Source organism: Brachycentrus maculatus, unplaced genomic scaffold, assembly GCF_059751285.1.
Source record: "Brachycentrus maculatus isolate JH-2025_06_01 unplaced genomic scaffold, ASM5975128v1 h1tg000043l, whole genome shotgun sequence".
Classification (NCBI taxonomy): Eukaryota; Metazoa; Arthropoda; class Insecta; order Trichoptera; family Brachycentridae; genus Brachycentrus; species Brachycentrus maculatus.
This window is the reverse complement of record NW_028280797.1, coordinates 568,648-579,919: the sequence shown is the minus strand read 5'-3', so window position 1 is coordinate 579,919 and position 11,272 is coordinate 568,648. Positions and strand designations below refer to the sequence as shown.

The 11,272-nt window shown below is 30.8% G+C and overlaps 1 protein-coding gene across 1 annotated transcript in view; it reads left to right on the top strand.

Moving 5' to 3' along the window:
* The first annotated feature begins 1,847 nt into the window (after positions 1-1,847).
* LOC148312324 (putative fatty acyl-CoA reductase CG5065) overlaps positions 1,848-11,272 on the top strand; it is a 31,872-nt gene continuing 22,447 nt past the window's right edge. The window contains exon 1 of the mRNA XM_088277486.1: positions 1,848-1,951. The gene's annotated coding sequence lies outside the window, so the exon portion shown is untranslated. The remainder of the gene's footprint in view (positions 1,952-11,272) is intronic.

Sequence of the window (11,272 nt, the reverse complement as noted above, 5' to 3'; positions counted from 1 at the left end):
ATGAACCAATTTGAAAACATTGTTCTTGAATCACTAGAACTTCTCTAGAGACATCTATTGGTGCCCAGACTTCCATATTCTTCTTCATCTTTGATGAGACGTCAAAAAATAATATGAAAATCAACTCCCATAATTGGAGATAATCCAGATTTGTAGACAGTATTTGGACACACTCAAAATGTTGTTAATACTACACGTCGTTTGCAAATACATATTTGTGTGGCATTCTGTTATCTCTGCGTACCTCTGCGGGGAAGCTTACACCGGGGTCAGGGTTAAAATTACGCCGTACTTGATGACGTCGGGTCTGCAGAAATACCACTTTATGGGGTATTATTGTATCGTACAATGTTTAAATAATTGAAGTGTTTATAGGAATTATTTACAATGATGGGTGATGACGTCATTACTGCCAAGTAAGGGCGTCTGTTTGCTGAATACTCCAATACGTTGGGAGCGAATGCAAAGACCAGAGGTGCTCACCGTTGGTGCGAGTAACACCAAAACATCTACAGCAAATTCGATAATCTTGAAAAAATAAAATAATCAAAATCAAATAGTTTTGTAGGCGGGTAGCTACTGCTACTACCAAGTTGGCAACACTGAATTATACGAATTCGCCACGGAGATTCCCGAGCGGATTCAACAAAAGCGGCCAACCGAAGCGCGGAGACCAAGATTCGCCTGTATCGCTTGATTGCTGAAGGACGTATATTTTAGCTTCGCATTTAATTCAAAGTCCCATAAGCAATTAGATTAATTATAATAGTTATTATCAACAGTAATTAAAGTATAAAATTTATATCAATAAAAAACTGTAAGTACGCATTTCTTTTAAATATCCTATTCTGGCTCCCCGTTTTAATAACACACACGCACGAGGTGGCTAAAGTTTTGATTTCAACCCTAATGTATGGAAAAAAGGCATGGGAATGGCAAAAGAAGGACGAAAGTAGACTGGATGCAGTCGGAATGCGACCATCCATTGTTTTTTTTTGCTTTAAACACCGTTTTTGTATTGAAAACATAAGTTTTTCCTCGAAATAAATAGGTATATGGTTTTGAAAATAAAAGGGTAAGGAAGAAAGATAAGTAGTTTCAAAAATATATATTTAAAAAATAAATATATATTCATTCATTCCTTCAAACCCTCAGCCGCACCCGATGGTGCATAGGGCACTGCATAATATAAAAGTTATTATCTTGATATAAAAAAAATATCTTCATATCATACGGAGCTGACGACCGTCTTGGCTGGTTTCAGTGATCACTTTACACACGTGTAACATTCAGCAATTCTATCCATTATTGACAATCACACTACTCAAATTCTTGGAACTTCTATATATATATATATATATATATATATATATATATATATATATATATATATATATATATATATATATATATATATATATATATATATATATATATATATATATATATATATATATATATATATATATATATATATATATATATATATATATATATATATATATGTGAACTAATTTTGAAACATTGTTCTTGAATCACTAGAACTTCACTAGAGACATCTATTGGTGAGATGAAAAGAAGCTTTTTATTGAGCAGAAACTCTTTTATTAGTATGTGAGGTCCGAATCCTGGATTATAATCACACACATGAGAAACGCCAGAAGATACCATTTTCATTTTTATTATTTAAGCTTATTATTTGACCAGATAATTTACTTACAACGATGTTTAAACATTTGTTTCGGTTCGAAAAAAAATGTTGAGTAGGCCTGACGCACTTAGGACCTCGGTACACGGAGGTGACGCAAAACTACGCAAGTCACATAAAATATTTTCATTAGCTGCTCACTCTAGTTTTGTACGTCGCGCCGGGCGGTACTGTAGTTGTGTAAAAGTCGCTTCATCGTCGAATCGAAACACCCCGAGTCGAAAACAATAGCAGGTTCAAAAAGTGAGTAAAAAAAAAGAATTTTAATTAACAATATTTTGAGTGTGTACATACTTGTTCACTAATCTGGATTATCTCCAATTATAGTTATTTGTCATATTATTTTTTGACATCTGAACATAGATGAAGAAGAATATGGAAATCGGGGCATTTTATAAAATTATTTTTTATTTTTTATTTATTTGGGTTAACAGCAACATATCGCTCACTCCTCTCAAGAACGTCATAAATCAAAAATCGTCAATATTCAGTTGTGCATGTTTCCGGAATGCCCAGAAAATGTACTATATCCCAGCAAAAGCGGCATATTTTAAACTTAATATTTGACCGATACAGGGCAGAATGTTTTGTTTTTGCATTTTGAAGAAAAGGTATTGTTGAATTATTTTTTTTTAATATCCAAAATATTTTTCAAATGGAGAAAAAACCAGGTTTTACCTAAAAAGATCTGTTGTACAGTAAAAAGTTCAATAAGTGGCTATATATATATATATATTTATATAAATATATATATTTATATATATATATATATATATATATATAAATATATATATATATATATATATATATATATATATATATATATATATATATATATATATATATATATAAATATATATATATATATATATATATATATATATATATATATATATATATATATATATATATATATATATATATATATATATGTATATATATATATATATATATATATATATATATATATATATTATATATATAAATATATATATATATATATATATATATATATATATATATATATATATATTATATATATATATATATATATATATATAAATATATATATATATATATATATATATATATATATATATATATATATATATATATATATATATATATATATATATATAAATATAACGTGGTAATATTTTTCTATCTATCTATCTGATTCTGACAGTTCAGAATGTATTTTTTTTCTATCTGACGTTTTTTGTTTTATTCAGTGCGACGCATGCGACATCTGGTGGTAGAACAATTTTATGTTGGTATAATTTGTATATTCTTAATAAAATGTATAGGTAGGTACCTAGGTATTTTACTACATATATATATATGTATATATATATATAAAGGAGTATTTTTTTTACTTTTGAAATAGGATGCTTAAACGTCGCGACTTTGTTCTAAATAAAGATTGTTACTAAACCTTTTCACGTCCGAAATTAATTTGCCTGTGACAAACCACTACGTGATATTACTGCAGATCAACTTGGAATCTCTTCAAGTACACATGTCGTGATATAATATATATATATATATATATATATATATATATATATATATATATATATATATATATATATATATATATATATATATATATATATGTGTATATATATATATATATATATATATATATATATATATATATATATATATATATATATATATATATATATATATATATATATATATATATATATATATATATATATATATATATATATATATATATATATATATATATATATATATATATATATCGCTCACTCCTTTCAAGAACGTCAAAAACCGAAAAACTAGATTTTTCAGGAAAACGTTTTTAAAGTTTAAAAATATAATACAATGTATTAAAAATAAATATCATGCCACTTATTACACTTTTTACGTGTGCAACAGATCTTTTAAGGTAAAACCTGAAGGTTTTTTCTCCATTTGAAAATATTCAATATATTAAAAAAATACCTTTTCTTCAAAATGCAAAAACGATACTTTCTGCCCTGTAGCGGGTAAATATTAACTTTAAAATATGCCGCTTTTGCTGGGATATAGTACATTTTCTGGGCATTCCGAAAACATGCACAACTGAAAATTGACGATTTTTGATTTATGACGTTCTTGAAAGGAGTGAGCGATATATCAGGATAATAACACTCACCCGGTTTTAACTGTGGTAGGCATTGCGTTAAAACACTTGACATCGTGTTGGATAACCATATTAACTGTGGAAGACATTATCAAAAATAGGTATTATACTGTGAGTTCGAACCCAAAAACTGTGACTCAAGAGTCCGCGACACTAACCACGGGACCACAGCCCAACACGAGCAATATTCAAATATATTTTTTTACTTAGGCAATGTAATTGAATTTTTCGTCCATTACATTTTATAGGCCGATCAATCCGTTTACAAGTCTATTATAGGGTTCAAAGTTTCCAAGGTGAAATATAAATATTTGTGATTTGCAGTCTAATCGAAATTAAAAATGATTTCATAAAAATCAATAACTTTTAATGCGGTCGTTTAAATAATAAGGATTTTTATTGACTATCATAAATAATACATAATTATGACGTTATATAATTTACATTTTTGGGCAAAACTAACTCAAGGTCATATTTATTTGAATTTTTCGGAAATGCTGTTATTATTTGTCGTGCTTAGTTTACATATCGCTCACTCCTTTCATGAACATCATAAATCAAAAATCGTCAATTATCAGTTGTGCATGTTTTCAGAATGCCCAGAAAATGTACTATATCCCAGAAAAAGCGGCATATTTTTAACTTAATATTTACCCGCTACAGGACAGAAAGTGTTGTTTTTGCATTTTGAAGAAAAGGTATTGTTTAATTATTTTTTTAAATATACTAAATATTTTTCAAATGGAGAAAAAACTTTCAGGTTTTACCTAAAAAGATCTGTTGCACAGTAAAAGTTCAATAAGTAGCTTGATATTTATTTTGAATACATTTTAATTTATTTTTAAACTTTAAAAACGTTCTCCTGAAAAATCAAGTTATTTTATTTATGACGTTCTTGAAAGGAGCGAGCGATATGTATATAAACTTAGCAAAACATATATATATATATATATATATATATATATATATATATATATATATATATATATATATATATATATATATATGTATATATATATATATATATATATACATATATATATATATTATATATATATATATATATATATATATATATATATATATATATATATATATATATATATAATATATACATATATATATATATATATATATATATATATATATATATATATATATATATATATATATATATATATATATATATATATATATATATATATATATATATTAAAGATTATAAAGACGGGAGGAATATCTAATTTAACATACTCAACCTATAAAGGATTGTATTAGACTCGTGAAGTGTTTATAACAGCCGATATAATCAATATTTTCATTCCTCATTTTCTTTTGGAAAATTCGCCTTCGAAAAAACGTTATTTTCGTAAGTTGGCAATGAATGACGTCACAGAAACGTTGGACTTATTTTAATATTGATTACATCGCTAAATTATTGGCAGCTCTATTTGTTGATGTCTATGGTCCACCCTCCCCTCATATTTGTATAACACAAATGGTAGTGTAATGGTAAACAAACAATCCACACAATCCACACTACTACTATTACAGCTATATATTATATACCATTGAGAATAAACCATATGACGTCATAAAACGTTCGATGACGGAAATTTGATGACGTATGCGAACGCACGTTTTTCGTTTTATTAAAATATGTAAAGTTTAAACCTTTATATCTCCCTTAGTTCTCGACAGATTTCAATAAGAATGCAACCGATAGTCTTGTGATTTTTCATATTAATTTATTAGCTAATAATAGCATATCGTGTAAATGATCCGTTGTAGGGAAAATGTTGAGATAAAATTAACCAAATATTAGCCTTTACTGCGTTGCGTAGAGTTCTCAGATTCTTGCATCACTCCATTGACAGATGGAATTATCACTCGGACAAATTTCGCTGTACTAAGGGCTAACTCAACACACGACAGCGCGACCAGCGACTAATGTCGTACCTGCAAAATAATGTAGCAATTTTTTTCTTCACAAAAAGGTTGTTTTCATTAAAAAATAGTCAACATTTTGAGTGTGTCCCATAATTTGAGTATGACATCTATTGGTGAGATGAAAAAAGCTTTTTATTGAGCAGAAACTCTTTTATTAGTATGTGAGGTCTGAATCCTGGATTATAATCACACACATGAGAAACGCCAGAAAATATCATTTTCATTTTTACTATTTAAGCTTATAATTTGACCAGATAATTGATTTACAACATTTTGAGTGTGTCCAAATATTTGTTCACAAAATCTGGATTATCTCCAATTGCAAGAGTTATTTTCATATTATTTTTCGACATCTCGTCAAAGATGTCTCTTGTGAAGTTCTAAGGATTCAAGAATAACGTTTCAAAATTGGTTCATATAAGTATAAAGAACTTCCAAGAATTTGAGTAGTGTGGTTGTCAATAATGGGTAGAATTGGTGAATGTTACACGTGTGTAAAGTGATCACTTAAACAAGCCTATGACGGTCGTCAGGCCCGTAAATGCCGAGACTTCTTTCTTCTTCATCTTTGATGGGGTGTCAAAAAATAATATAAAAATAATCATTTGATGGTTATTTTAGATTCTATATAAATTATTTTAATATTTTAGATTATCTAAATAAAACGCTTGTTTTTTTACCAGTTGAGTTTTATATTTTAACGACTAGTTTCGGAAGCTACAATAAAATATAAACTTTAAAACTAATGAAAATAAACTTAACTAACTAACTAACTAACCATCACGCCGCTTCCCCGCAGGGGTAGGCAGAGAGAATCGAACGCCACACCACTCTGTCTTTGCAAACATTCTTTGCCTCTTCTACATTCGTGCATCTCCTCATTGCTGGGGGGAAACCACGTCGCACTCCTCAGGAGAAGCCGGACTGCTGACTGTCGTCAACAGGCCTTCCGTTCCACTAGAAGAGGGTTGGGCATTTTGTGCCCTAGTTTGTTTATGTTATCAATATCCTTCACTATTTTTATCATGTATGGTACCATTCTTCATTCTTCAAACCCTTATCCGCACCCGATGGTGCATAGGGCACTGCATTATGTAAAAGCAGTGTTATCTTTACCGTTAATACATGAAGAAAAGATTATCTTCAGGCACCAGTCCAGGGTGATATTAAAAGAATATTAGAGTGAAAAATCACTTGCGTTTATTTGACCCCCCTGTGAATCGAACCCGGGTCCTCCAGTACGGTAGCCGAGCGTGCTGACCGTCACACTACCGAGGCGGACAAGAAAACCAATCAATGATAGTGTAAATATTCAATAAACAGAATATTTTTATTTTCTTGAATGTTTTTCGCAGATACTTTGTGGCACATTTTATAAACTTTATAAAATAAAACAACTTTGTTTTAACCACTTTTTATTGGTACACTTTTTCCAACCGGTTTCAACAAGAACCTTGTCATCATCAGGGTTTATGTACTAATTCTATAACATTGAAATACTCATAGTTATAGGAAGGGTAATTAACTATAACCTAACTATGAGTATTTCAATGTTTTAGAATTGAATTGAATTGAATAGAATAGAATTGTCCCTGTTGATGACAAGGTTCTTGCCGAAACCGGTTGGATAAATTGTACCAATAAAAGGCGGTTAAAACAAAGTTGTTTTATTTTATAAAGAATATCTTTTTTAGAAATTTTGTTATCTTTAACAATTTAATTGCTTTTGTAAATATGTCCTTATTAGTTGAGCGTGTTAATATAATGTATGACCACACACAATAAGCTAACGTCCAATACTGTTCGAAGACAAAACAAACAACGGTAACAGTTAACACTTTCAACTGTTAATTGCTCAATAAAGCAAATAATGTGTGTTTACATCATATTGTTGATATGTAGACTTTGATAGTGCTACCTTTTTTAAGGTACATACTGTGTTCCAAGGGGTCATGTGAGGCAATATCCGAATTTAAATCACCTTAGAGTAGACATGGGAGATCGAATTAAAAACGAATAGAATAAGTCGATTTTTGCATTTGATCTTTTAAAGTCTTTTAAAATCATGCCAATCAAAGCAATATACTGAACCGTTTGACACAAAAAAAACATGGTTTGTTTAAACATTGACAGAGATTTTACGGAATTTTACGGATAGCCAATGCATTATTTAATATATTGTGTTTTTAGAGGTATACAAATTCAATTCAAATTGATGGTGGCACCCGCCGTGTGGCATGTTGGGCCATCTTGTTGACACCACTGCTCTGTCCCATGAATGCTATTCAACTGAGTTTCGAAAAAGTCACTAATCATGGTTGGTTAGTTTAGCTTCCGAAACTAGTAGTCATTAATGAACTCAAGTGGTATAAAAACAAGTGTTTCCTTAATAATTTTAACATGTCTTGCCACAAAGTAAATGCCGAAACAATAAATAAAAGGAAAAAGATCGATTTGATCGATGCTGCGAATGGGCAAACGCCTTTGTATAGGGTGCTTTTTTTGAGGTATACAAATTCAAATTTCCCGCAATAAATTGATGGTAACATCCGCCGTGTGGCATGTTGCGCCATCTTGTTGAAACCACAATTATGTCACATCAATGCCATTCAACTGAGGTACGAAGTAGTCAGTAATCATGGTTCTGTAGCGCTTTTCATTGACCGTAACATTCTGGCTGGCATCCTATTTTAAAAAATATGGGCCAATGATTCCACCTGCCCATAAAGCACACCAAACAGTGACTTTTAACGGATGCAAGGGCGTCTCGACAAAGGCTTCTGGGTTTTCTCCACACCGAATTAGCTATCCCGCTTATTAACATAGCCATTTGACAAAAAATGTACCTCATCGGTGAACAAAAACGGTTTTGCGTCGAAAAAGACGATCAAGCTGAATATGGTTTTCGGTCCGTTTACGAACGTACGCCGCGCAAAATGGTCATTCAGTCTAATCATGGTGAATTGGCAAAACGTAAAAAAAAACTAACTAACTAACTAACCATCACGCCGCTTCCCCGCAGGGGTAGGCAGAGAGAATAGAGCGACACACCACTCTGTCCTTGCAAACATTCTTCGCCTCTTCCACGTTCATGCATCTCCTCATACATACTCGCCGATTGTTACGACTCCTAACCTGACCACTTTCAAGTATTTGGCATACCTGATCGTGCCATGTTTTTCTCGGTCTTCCTCTGCTTCTTTTCCCGCTAACATTCGCCCCATAAATTTGTTTTACCGTTCTTTCCTCACTCATTCGTTCTACATGTCCAAACCATCTCAACACACCTTTCTTAATTTTATCGATAATGCTTATCTCAGCTTTGCATTCCTTCCTTATTTCACTATTCGCACATCTACATTACAGTTGGAACCAGGACTCCGTTGTGCACTGCCAGTGTAGCTTCCCCTGATAGGTTTTTATTTGGTATAACTGATTTCAGTGCACCATTTACTTTGTTCCCAGCATTCACTCTCCTTTCTATGTCTTTATCAATCTTTCCATCCCTAGAAAACATACTACCCAAATACACGAAATCATCTACCTGTTCCAAAATAGGTACTACACACACACACACACACACACACACACACACACACACTCACCCCAACCAACATAACTTGCATAAGAATAGCATTATCGGAGGACTTTTTTTAATTGGCCATAGTTTTGTTAATAAATGTTGTATAATATATTGTTTTGGCTGTAAAAATCCCAAATAAAATAAAAAAAATTAAAAAATTAAAAATTATAGTATAATATTTCACATAAAAAACGTACTAACTAATAATCAACTGTCAACTGTCAAATTGACAGTCAGTAGAAATACAGTTGATTTGATATGATTCTGACATAAAAAAAACAATAAAAAAATCTATTTTTAACATTGACAGAGGTTTTTTAGAATCCTCAACGCATTGGTTAATAATTCCGAATCGTTTTTAGGTCGCGTGCATAGCGTCACGTCTCGAGTGGTGGACTGTGTTATAACATCCATTTGCAAACAAAACACGACTTGATTTAATACTAATTTCCCAACTTGGCGTAACGGTAAGGCGATAGACTGGCTTGCAGACGTCTGCGGGTTCGATTCGATGCTATAATTTGACATTCTTTCTTCAAATAAGGTTTAAAACGACTCACAGCAACACCAAACCGATTTTAAACAGAGAAATTCATTATTTTAATGCACGAAGACATAATAAAATACATGTGCAGCCGATAAAATCAACTAAGTTTGAAGTAAGGTTCTTGCAATATATTGCGTATACCCCAAATTAACCAGATGCCTGACATATTACATAAAATAAACATAAATTTTATATTATTTTTTGACATCTCATCAAAGATTAAGAGGAATATGGAAGTCTGGGCATTTACGGGGCTGACGACCGTCATAGGCTGGTTTAAGTGATCACTTTACACACGTGTAACATTCAGTAATTCTACCCATTCAGTAATTCTACCACATTACTCAAATTCTTGGAAGTTCTATATATATGAAACAATTTATAAACCTTGTTCTTGAATCACTAGAACTTCACTAGAGACATCTATTGGTGAGATGTAAAGAAGCTTTTTACTAAGCAGAAACTCTTATATTAGTATGTGAGGTCCGAATCCTGGATTATAATCACACACATGAGAAACGCCAGAAAATACCATTTTCATTTTTATTATTTCAGCTTATAATTTTACCAGATAATTTAATTATAAGCTTAAATAATAAAAATGAAAATGGTATTTTCTGGCGTTTCTCATGTGTGTGATTATAATCCAGGATTCGGACCTCACATACTAAAATAAGAGTTTCTGCTCAGTAAAAAGCTTCTTTACATCTCGCCAATAGATGTCTCTAGTGAAGTTCTAGTGATTCAAGAACAAGGTTTATAAATTGTTTCATATATATAGAACTTCCAAGAATTTGAGTAGTGTGGTTGTCAATAATGGGTAGAATGGGTGAATGTTACACGTGTGTAAAGTGATCACTTAAACCAGCCTATGACGGTCGTCAGCCCCGTAAATGCCCAGACTTCCATATTCTTCTTCATCTTTGATGAGATGTCAAAAGATAATATGAAAATAACTCCTGTAATTGGAGATAATCCAGATGATGTGAACAAGTATTTGGACACACTCAAAATGTTGTAAATAAATTGTATAAAATAGAACCTAGTCAGGGATCCAGAATGAATGAACTGAAAAAATGCTGTATGGAAAGATTTGTGTTAGAGATTAGTTATATTTTCTTATTTGTTTCCTTTAAATATGCTTCTTACCTTATGTTTTTTTTATTTTCCTATTGACTGAAACCTTTTTTGCTTTATATTTTACATGTTTAAACCCTAAGTTTAATTGTTTTTTTTTTACATTAGTATGACAAACACGATCGCAATAAAAATATTGAGCGATGAACTACAGATATATCACTCACTCCTTTCAACAACGTCATATATCAA